This window comes from Gracilinanus agilis, chromosome 3 (assembly GCF_016433145.1).
Source record: "Gracilinanus agilis isolate LMUSP501 chromosome 3, AgileGrace, whole genome shotgun sequence".
In the NCBI taxonomy this organism is placed as follows: Eukaryota; Metazoa; Chordata; class Mammalia; order Didelphimorphia; family Didelphidae; genus Gracilinanus; species Gracilinanus agilis.
In genome coordinates this window covers 245,694,480-245,705,186 of record NC_058132.1, presented here as the reverse complement: position 1 = coordinate 245,705,186, position 10,707 = coordinate 245,694,480, and positions in this window count along the sequence as shown.

Sequence of the window (10,707 nt, the reverse complement as noted above, 5' to 3'; positions counted from 1 at the left end):
TGGAAATTGGCGTTTGAGTCCTGGAATCCCATTCTTTTCTAAAACTTTGGAGGACGTGAGTCCCCTTGACCTAAATTCCTAGGCCAGCACCTAAGATTGGTTATTTATTTGGCTCACTTCCCTGAAAAGCAGATGGCAAATCAGATCATAGAGAGACATTTCCCTTAAGTCCTGACCCTAAGTGGGAAATAGCAACTGCTCAAATCATTTTCATTGGGCCTTGATTCAAAGGCCTGTTTATTTCCCCTAAATTTTTTGCACATTTTACATTTCATTCACAAGTTAATTTTTTCTTCTTTTTTTCTTGAATTTTATTCTTTGTATTTTGCCAATTGATTTCATACAACCCCTGGGACTCAGCCACTCATCCTTAGCTGACTTGAGGTACCCTTTTCAAGAAAAAAAGGTGTGTTTAGAATTTTCCTCAGAGGGATGGAATGTGTGTTAAGTTTTTTAAAATTCGATAATGTCAAAATATATGTATACTTAACTCTTATAGGAGTGATTTCAGGGGGAAATGTATAATTCTTAGAAGGAAATGTATGTTTTATAATCTATAATGTAAAGTTTAAATTCTTTGAAAGTAATTTCAGGATAACGATTTTGCCATCTCCCCAGAATCCAGACGATGAACCTGTGTGGTGAAGACACCATGAAGATGCCTGAAAAGCCTTCACTGTACCATGAAGACCAAATTTGAACCTTGGGGTACAGTTAATTGATTTATGGGGAGTTGAATTTGAATTGAATGTATTGTCTTAATTGTACATGTTATGCCAATAGGGGACTGCCCCCAAATTGGTTTTTTGTCAATGCGGCTAGTTTTATCCACTTGTTCATCTATTTCTCTTATTCCCCAAATTCCTAAAATTTTAGAAGTTATCTATGTTTATAGGTCCAGCGAAGAAACTTTTTTTTTGACGGACCTCAGGGGGAAATGTTAATTGGAATTTGGGAGATGCCATTTAAAAGTATATATATATATATATATATATATATATATATATATATATATATATTTTTTTNCTATGTTTATAGGTCCAGCGAAGAAACTTTTTTTTTGACGGACCTCAGGGGGAAATGTTAATTGGAATTTGGGAGATGCCATTTAAAAGTATATATATATTTTTTTTTTTCTATGTACACATGGGGACCTTAAAACTACATTTCCCGTGGTCCAACGGGTTTCCTGTTTTGGATTACGTATTCAAGGTGAGGAACGGCTTTAAATAGGGGGAAGTGACTTTGAACTCCTCCCTTAGCTAGCAGGCGCGGGAAGGATACAAAAGTTAAAATGGCTGAGGCGGCAGTTTGTATACTTACAGTAGAGGTCTTATATATATTTTACCAGCATGGCCATGGCTTTAATTAAAATACTAATTTCTATTATTATATCAGTCTTTATCATTTTTAATCGTAACACGCTTAGACTATTTTGGTCAGATGTGCCTAGTCAATATTTATTGATTCATTGAACATGTCTCTTCTCTATATTCTATCTACATGCCTTTTTACTAGAAAACGCTCATTTCTGAAATCTGCCTCTTACTCATGCTCCTCTCCTAATTGCTCACTTCCTTTAACAATCAGCCCAAGTTCTATCTTCTGTAGGACTTCTTTTGATTCCACCCACTAGAACCTTCTCTAAGTTACTCTTTACCTGCTTTGTGTCTTCAGTGTATAAGTTTGCTTTTATGACTCCTCTCCCAGTTAGACTCTAAGTTCTCTGAAGGAAGGGGCTATTTTTGTCTTTCTTTGTACCTATAATTCTTAGAATTCTTCCTGGTGGGGGCATCTTGGTGGCTCAGTGGATTGACAACCAGGCCTAGAGATAGGAGGTCCTAGGTTCAATATGGCCTCAGACGCTTCCTAGTTGTGTGACCCTGGGCAAGTCACTTAACCCCCATCATCTAGTTCTTACCACTCCTCTGCCTTGTCAATACACAGTATTGACTCCAAGATGAAAGGTAAGGGTTTAAAAAAAAAAAGAACTATTTCTGGCATACAATAAACATAAAATGTTTTTTGCTTGCTTGCTCTTAATCTTTGCTTTTCTTTCTTTAGATGTTTTTTTCTGACTCCTCTAGTTTTTTTTGTTTTTTTTTTTGCCTTCCAAGTCATGATATTCCCTATTCTACTCAGTCTTTTTTATGTTTGAAACTAAATTCCCTCCCTCTTTTATCTACTTAAACCTGTGCAATATAAGTTGTATATTATTTTTTTATCCTTGTCTTCTGTTTTAGAAGCAATGTTAAGTATCATTTCCAAAGCATAAAGTGTTAAGGACTAGGCAGTTGGAGTTAAGGGACTTGCCCAGGGTCATAAAGCTAGGAAATATGTGAAGTCAGATTTAAATGCAGGATCATCTATCTCCAGACCACTGAGCTACCCAGTTGTGCTTAAGTACTATATTATTAGTGCTTAATAGTGAATAACCTTTTTATCTGGATGAGGAAAGGCTGAATGTTTTTACTGGGCTATTAGCATTGACCAGCCAAAGAAATCACACAGGAATGATAGATAATTGGAAGATGTAGAGGAGACTACCTTCACAGAATGTACACCTTTTTACTAATGGAGGATGAAATAATCTGCTAATGTTACTAATAGGCATTTCAAAAGTAGAGGCTTTTAAAAAATAATACCCAAACACCTAAAATGTTAAATTATCTTCAAAACTTGGCTTTTTTTTTTACCTTCAGTCAATGCCATACAACTGTTTTGTAAGGTTTCCTTGCCCGAGCTAAAGTCTATTTTCAACTTATTAAAGTTCTCTAATGAGGAACCTTTGTAAGTCCAGATAAAAGCCCACTCATCTGTAGTTTGGGATAATTCAGTGAAATTAACCATGTAAGTGCTCAATGAAGCAAATGATTAAAAAGTGGAATGAATGAAAAATGAAGATTAAAATGGATGAAATTGTATTTTCTCTTTGGGTACCATTTACAGGCCATAATTAAATTGAGGTGAGTGAAGAAAACAAAACCAACCTAACCATTCATGAGGTGTTAAATTTTAAAAAAAAATGGTTAAAGTGTTTACCTATTTTGTTGAGTGGAAAGAATTCATAGCATTTTTGCTCCCTGAGAACATATCAACCTCCAATTAACCACCTCACTTTCTCACCAGTTTTGTTTTGTTTTATTATTTAGTTGGTAACCATCTTAAGTCTTTGCCTGATATAACACAACTTACAGATAGGCTGAGGTCTGGAGACCTGCCCCAGTTTCTTCTGTCTTTTCCTAAAACTGAAGCTGATCTTAATTTCATTTCTCTGGGATGCCTGGCTAGCCTCCCGAAGTTCTCTTTTTACCCTCATTCCACTTCATATATTATTTCATTGATAGATTTAAGAATATGTATGCAAGTGCCTGTGTGTGTATATTGATAGATAAAGATACCCATCATAAAAACAATATGATATGGAATAGATCATTGACTCCCACACAGAAAAGGAAAAGCTAAAAATCAAGGAATTAATCCTCTTTGATTCAAAGTTTTGGAGAGTCTGCTAATCAGCTAATCAGCTAATTCTTCTACCACATCCATTAAGCATAGTGTGATCAAACATTACATAAGAATTTATTTTTCCAGGACCTCCTTTCCTTTGCAATATTGCAAACATTTCCCTTGTCACAAAGCGGATATATTTTCTGTATTATCTGTATCTAAATGCAACTACCATAATAGTTGCTACAGAATAGTATCTCCAGAACTCCCAGATCTTCAAAGACTTTCAGGATTCACAAGCCTAATGCAAGAGGACAGGAACAAAACAACAACAACAACAACAAAAAACAAAAAGGAAAGACAAGGTAGCCAGGCACCTTTGTTATAAGCCTGGGTCAGGGGTCGGCAACGTATGGCTCTCGAGCCATATCTGGCTCCATCTCCTGACCTGCCAGTCCAGGCAGAGCCCCAGGATGTGCCCCAGGGGGCCTTCCCCCCCCCCCCCCCGCCGCCCCATATTCCAGTGCTTTCAGCCTCCATCATTCTCCTTCCACACACGTTTATGGCGCTCATGGCCAAAAAGGTTTCCGACTATTGGCCTGGGTGATTGAATCCATGCTCCCCTGAGTGAAATTACATCTTGTCTTCTCTACACCTGTCTAGTGACCATGTTTCTACCAGATATGACATCCTGCAAGATTGAACTTCTATGCAATCCACTCTGCCATCACCAGGCAGAGGAGAGTTCTACTAAGGTGGTAGAGGTGGCTGCATACACTGGTTGCCTCTTTCTTTGAAATAATGTGAACTTGCAGTCAGCCCTCATAAGTTTAGTAGCTAGACCTATTGCTATTTTCTGGAAACACAGGGGAAGATTATAAGAAATGACTGAGTACATTCAATAAATAGCTAAATATGAAAGTAAAGCCTCATAAAGCTCAAACATTGTTTGCTAATCACTTTGATTTCTTATGGGCTTATTTTAGTGTATATACTACATTATATGCAGTGAGAAATCAAAAGATACACAATTTTATTATTGTGTTCAACCCGTCCCATAACACTGATTATTATTCTTCCAGGATTTAATTTAGCTTCCACAAGCTGCCCTTGTTATTACTAATTATTATTATTACTAATAATGATAATAATGTTGATAGCATGATCAAAGAACCAAACATTTATTGTATGGGCAAATCTCAGTCAATCATTATTTACTTTTATAATATAAGGATTTTTGATTTTGTTGGCTATGGGGATCCCCTTCTAAAAAATTGAGTTGATAAACTTTCTATGCCTTTGTAGATGATTTCACAAGCTTCTGTGTCCAAAAAAAGCCCAAACAACCTGCCATTACCCCTCTAGTGATGAGCATCTTTTTATTCAGCTAAACTGGTTTTTTGTTGACAGACATATGGTCTGTTGCCAGGAACATATTTGAAGTCTTTTCAGCTTAGAGAGACCCCTTAACCAGAACATCACTGGCATAATCTATGAGAATTCAGGGTCACAGATACATTATGAAGAGCCAAATGTGTTTTTTTTAACAGAAAAAAAGGAGGGCATGAAATCATGGAGAAATGGAGTACCTATAATCCTTTGATTGTAGAACAAATATTTTCATGAAGCAACTTCTTCTGGCCCCAACTTCCCTCATAGATCTTCTGGGTAGAAAGGCTCAAAAAGTCATAGTTACATCAAGTCTGGGTCTTATATAATTGCAGGTGCTCAGTTCAAGCAAGTCAGCATACCCTGTGACTGCCTGATGACTTATTAACCAGACATGTAGCCAAAGGGAGAGAAACTGGGCCACTTTCAAGGAAGCTAAGTGCAGCTGGATCAATGTTGAATATCCTTACAGTGTAAGAACAAAATAAACCTTTGATAAATGTTCAGTGATTTGTGAGTGCCTCATTTCATCCCAATATTGTACCTGAACATTAGAGCCATGTCTTCAACATCTACATAAACAAACCATGATCATATCCTCATAAGCAAGATATTATATAACTGGGATAGCAGAAAGATCAGATGATTTGGAGTCAAAAGAACAATATTTACCCCAGCTCTGCTACTTAAAAGTCGTGTGAATAAAATAGAGTTGGATTAGATCAAGGCTTCCTGATCTTTTTTTGGTGTGCATCATGAGTCCCTTTGACAATATAAGAAAGCTATGCATTCTTTTCTTAGAATGATCTTTTTAAATTCATAAGACAAAATGCATAGGATTATAAAGGAAGTAAATTATTTTAAAAATTTAATTAATCCTAAATGAAGTATTCTTGGATTTGATGATCTCTATGGCCTAAACAATATAAATTAAATTAATCTAAGCTGCAGTTCTAAACAATGTTGTAGCTAATATTTATATAATTCTTTGAGATTTGCAAAGCACCTAACAAATATCTCATTTTATCTTGACAATCCTGAGAAGCAAGTGGCTTTAATGTATCTATTTTATTTATGGGGAAACTGAGACAGATAAAGGTTAAGTCACTTGTCCACCATCATTTGAACTCAAGTCATCTTGGCTCAAGAAACAAATGTTCCCTTCAGCTAGAGTAAGGCTAGTCCACAATTTTATTCAGGCTCACATTGATGAAATTTTTATTTGTTTGATCCTATCTTATAGAGACTTACATACTTTGATTTAGAAAAATATATATTTTAAAATTTTCTTTCCAGATTACATGTAGATACAAATTTTGAGAATAATTTTCTGACATTTTCCCAATCCATGTTCTCTCCTCTCCAACAACCCTCCCCCACCCCAAGATGTCAGGTAATATGATATAGGTTGTATGTGTGTTATCTTATGATACATATTTCCATGTTTCATCATATTATGAAAGAAGACACTTATCACATTAGAGAAAAATTTGTGGAAGAAATAAAGAGAAAAATGGAATGCTTCAATCTGCATTCAGAATCTCTTGGTTCCCTCTTTGGTGGTTGATAAATTTTTCCATCACAAGTCCCTTGGAGTTGCCTTGGATCCTTGCTTTGCTGATAATAGGTCAATCACAGTTGATCACTGTACTATTACAATGTACAAAATTTTCTTGGTTCTGCTCACTACATTTTACGCCACTTCATATAATTCTTTCCTGTGTGTGTGTGTGTGTGTATTTATCTTGTTAGTCCACCTAGAAGATAATTTGAATATAAATATAAAAAACATTTTAATTAAATTTTATAGATCATGAATGCCTTTGAAATGTTTTTTAGAAATTTAATGAAATAAAATCGTAAAACATTTATTAAGCATTTACTGTGTACTTAACCCTGTGTTAAGCAATGAAACGAAAACATAAAACAATAGAAGACTATTGTTCTCAAGGAAAATAAATTCTATTTAGATGAGATAACACATAAAGGAAAGTACAATTTCTCAGTTGGGGAATGGCTGAGGAAATTGTGGTATATGATGGTAATGAAATACTATTATGCTGTAAGAAATGATGGACAGAATTACTTCATAAAGATGGAAAGACCTATATAAACTGATGCAGAGTGAAATAAGCAGAACCAGAAGAACATTGTACATAGTAACAGCAATCTTGTGGGATGATCAACTGTTAAAACTTTTAGCAATATAATGATCCATGACAAATCTGAAGGGCTTATGACGAAGAATGCTATACACTTTCAAAAAAGGAACTGTTGGAGTTAGAATGCAGATCAAAGCATAATGTTTTTCACTTTAGTTTATTTGATTTTACGTTGGGCTTTTGATTTTCTATGAGTATTCTTATACAAGAGTAGACAAATGGAAATAAGTTTTTCAAGATAACACATTTATAACCCAGATAAAATTACTTACCATGTCTAGGAAGGGAAAGAGACAATTTGGATCTTATAACTTCAGAAAATTTATATGCAATTGATAAAATACCTTTAACAAAAAGCATGAGATCAAATAATAAATCATAAAAAATACAATTTCATGGCTGGTGGAAAAGTCATGTGGTACTACAGTCTGACAGACAAAAAAGCAGGGGAAAATTACAAGACCCCTAGGACCTTAGATAGCAATAGCAGAACAGATGCTCCCTGATCAATAACTATTGGGAGGTTAGTATTAGATCCAAGGTTTAGAATTAAGTTACTTCTTTTAAAGCTCAGATCAAGTACCACCTCCTATAGAAAGCCTTTCCTGACCCCCTATCTGCTGGTGTCCTGTCCAAGAAAATTGATTTATCTATTTTATATTTTTGTTTTTACCCTCAGCCCCAGAACCTCTATTTCCAGAGAATAGGAAAAGTTTTGGTCTTTGTATTTTGAAGGACTACCAGAATTCCTATGTAAGAGAGTAAGAAAGAGGAATAGGAAAAGGACCTAAGACTTCCCTGGTATAGGAAATTCCCAGATGGGGAAACTCTTTCTACTAGTGTAAGTCAGTACTTCCTCTGCAATTTGTAATCTTAGAGTAGCCTAAACTAGCTTTGAGAAGTTTCTCTCCAGGATCACATAGAACCAATATGTATTTGGAGGCAGGATCTAAATCCAGGTGTCTGGGGAGGGGGGGGGTGTCAAAGGTCTCCTTTTTATCCACTACCCTATGCTGATTCTCATAGTAGATACTTAATAAGTTCTTGTTGAATGAATAGGTAAATAATTAATGAATAAATGAATGAGTGAATGGATGTAGAAACATGAACAAACACAAAGGTAGGCCATTTCTCAGCATCCTTGCATTATACATCTGGCCTTTATATGAAAGAAATCTAGTCTCCTAATCTACTAGCCCTTTTTATTTTTCTTGCAAAATTCTATTTCCAATTTCTCTGTGAATTCACATTACCTTTTGCTGGGAGAATGATGGAAAATAATCATAGAGCCTGTAGCTGAAAAGATCATTAGAAATCATCCAGTCCAATCCCCTTATTTTGTAGATGAGAACCATGAAGGTAAGTTGATGAGTCCAAGGTCACACAGTCAATTAATAAAAAGGCCAATGACTAGAACAATTGGTTCAAAAGCTCCTTTCCACTAAATCATGTTGCTTGGTGTTTTATCAGATTTAAATAGATTTGGTCATTACATTAAAAGACAGAAAAGGAAAAAGTGGAAACTTTTTAGGAGCTGAATGAAAGAAAATTGAAATGTGACTTAAAAATCAACAATAAGTCAAATGAGCATGACATTCATATTCAACTTGCAGAGATGCTTCAGGAATCTCTCCACATAGTTTTCCCTGGTATCACTGTCATTATTCTCAGGGGATCCATTTCCAATTGGCTATTCCTCCAGGGGAAGGAGAAATGGGAAGTCTTTTTTCCACATTTCCTTCAGGTTCCATAGCTTGTAATCAGTAGTTCTGCAGATTGTTACCTCTCCAGCAGCTATGTACAATTTTTATTTTTATGCTGGGAATTCTGTGTTCTGAGAAAATAAAGGAGAGATTTTTTTCTCCTATTTTTTTAGCAATAAATTTGATAGACCTGGAAAATGTCTTATAAGAATGATAATGCTAGGCTGTTCTATCTGGGGTGAATATATGTAAAGAAATCCTTGAAGAAAGGAGAAAACTCTGTTAGATGTTCAGTACTGTGAGTCTTGCTTTGGATTCTTGATCCCATTGCATTTAATGCCTCATCCACTAATTAAACCTTGCCTGTATGCTAGGGCTATATTTTCTAATAAAATCATCTTTGACCAGCATCTTGATTGAACCTTGAACTCCTGCTCTTAATTTTGATTGTGATCTTAGACTGCTTACTCAAAGATCCTAATATTTGTGATTTTGTAGGCTTAGAACATATCTCTGATAAAAATGTTGTCTAAATCACAAAATCTAATGATCTTTTCCCTTCCAATGTTCATTTTTTCTCTATCTAACTGTTGCATTTGTTGACCACTTTCTCCTTCAGTATTCTCTTCTCTCTGGGCTTTTCTGACACTGTTCTCTTGGATATCCTCCTATCTATTTAACTGATCTTTCTCAGTTTCCTTTGCTGATTCATCATCCCTAACCTTAGCTGTTCTTGCTGTTACTCACATATAAAAATCCATCTCTCATTTCTGTGCAATTGCACTGGCTGCCTTCATGCTTTGGATATGCTCCTTTCTTATCTGCCTCATAGAACTCTTGTCTTTTGTCAAGACATAGTTTCTACAGGGGGCTGTATGTGATTCCCCTCAAAGGATTGTGTCCTCTCTCTCAAAAAGCCTTATATTTAACTATTTTTGTATTTATTCTCTTTTAATTTGGTCTAAATAAACACATGCATATATACATAATGTATGTAGATATTTTGTATGTATGCATATAATACATATGTATACACTATATATTTACATATGTGTGTATCTGTGTGTGGTGTTTATGGTTGCTAGTTGACTCAGTAGATAGAACCCTGGGCCTGGATTAAGGAAGACCTGATTTCAAATCTAGCATCAGACACTTACTAGATGTGTGACTTTGGGGGCAAGTCACTTAGTGCCTTAATCCATTGGAGAAGGAAATGGCAAACCACTTAAACATCCTTGCCAAAAAAATCCCATGAACAATATGGTCCATGGTGTCATGAAGAATCAAACATGAATGAGTGACTGAACAGCTACACACACACACACACACACACACACACACACACACACACACACTCATATTCTTCATTAGAATAGAAGCTCCTAATTACATGGGATTTTCTTATCATATTTGTATTCCCAGCATCTAACACAATTCCTTGCACATAGTAGACAATTGGTAAATACTTCTTGAAGGATTAACAGATCTCTCAACATGACTACTAACTATAGGATCATAGATTTAAAGCTATAAAAGACCTTAGAAGTCATTTAGCCATCTTCTCCATTTTATAGATGAGGAAATTGAGGGGCAGAGAGGGGAAGGGACTTATCTATGATTATGTAGACAGTTAAAGTGACAGAGAGCAATTCCAAACAGAAACTCTTGAGTTCAATATCAAGCCCCACCACCACCAGCATAACAAATGAGAGATTGCTCTTCTTGGCCATAATGTAATAAAGACTTCCAAAAAATATTGGGATTGTTCAGGTGAAAGTTGAATCTTATTTTCTAAACTAGTCTTCTAGTCTTTAGGTACTTTTATACCATTAATGGATTAATATCATAGTTAGTCAATCAATAAGCATTTAATAAGGGTTTACTACTTGCCAAACACAGGGGATACAAAGAAAAAATAGTATTTGCCTTGAAGGATGTTACATTATGATGCAGGAGATAACATATGTATGAATAACATAAATACTAAGCAAAGTAAATAAAAA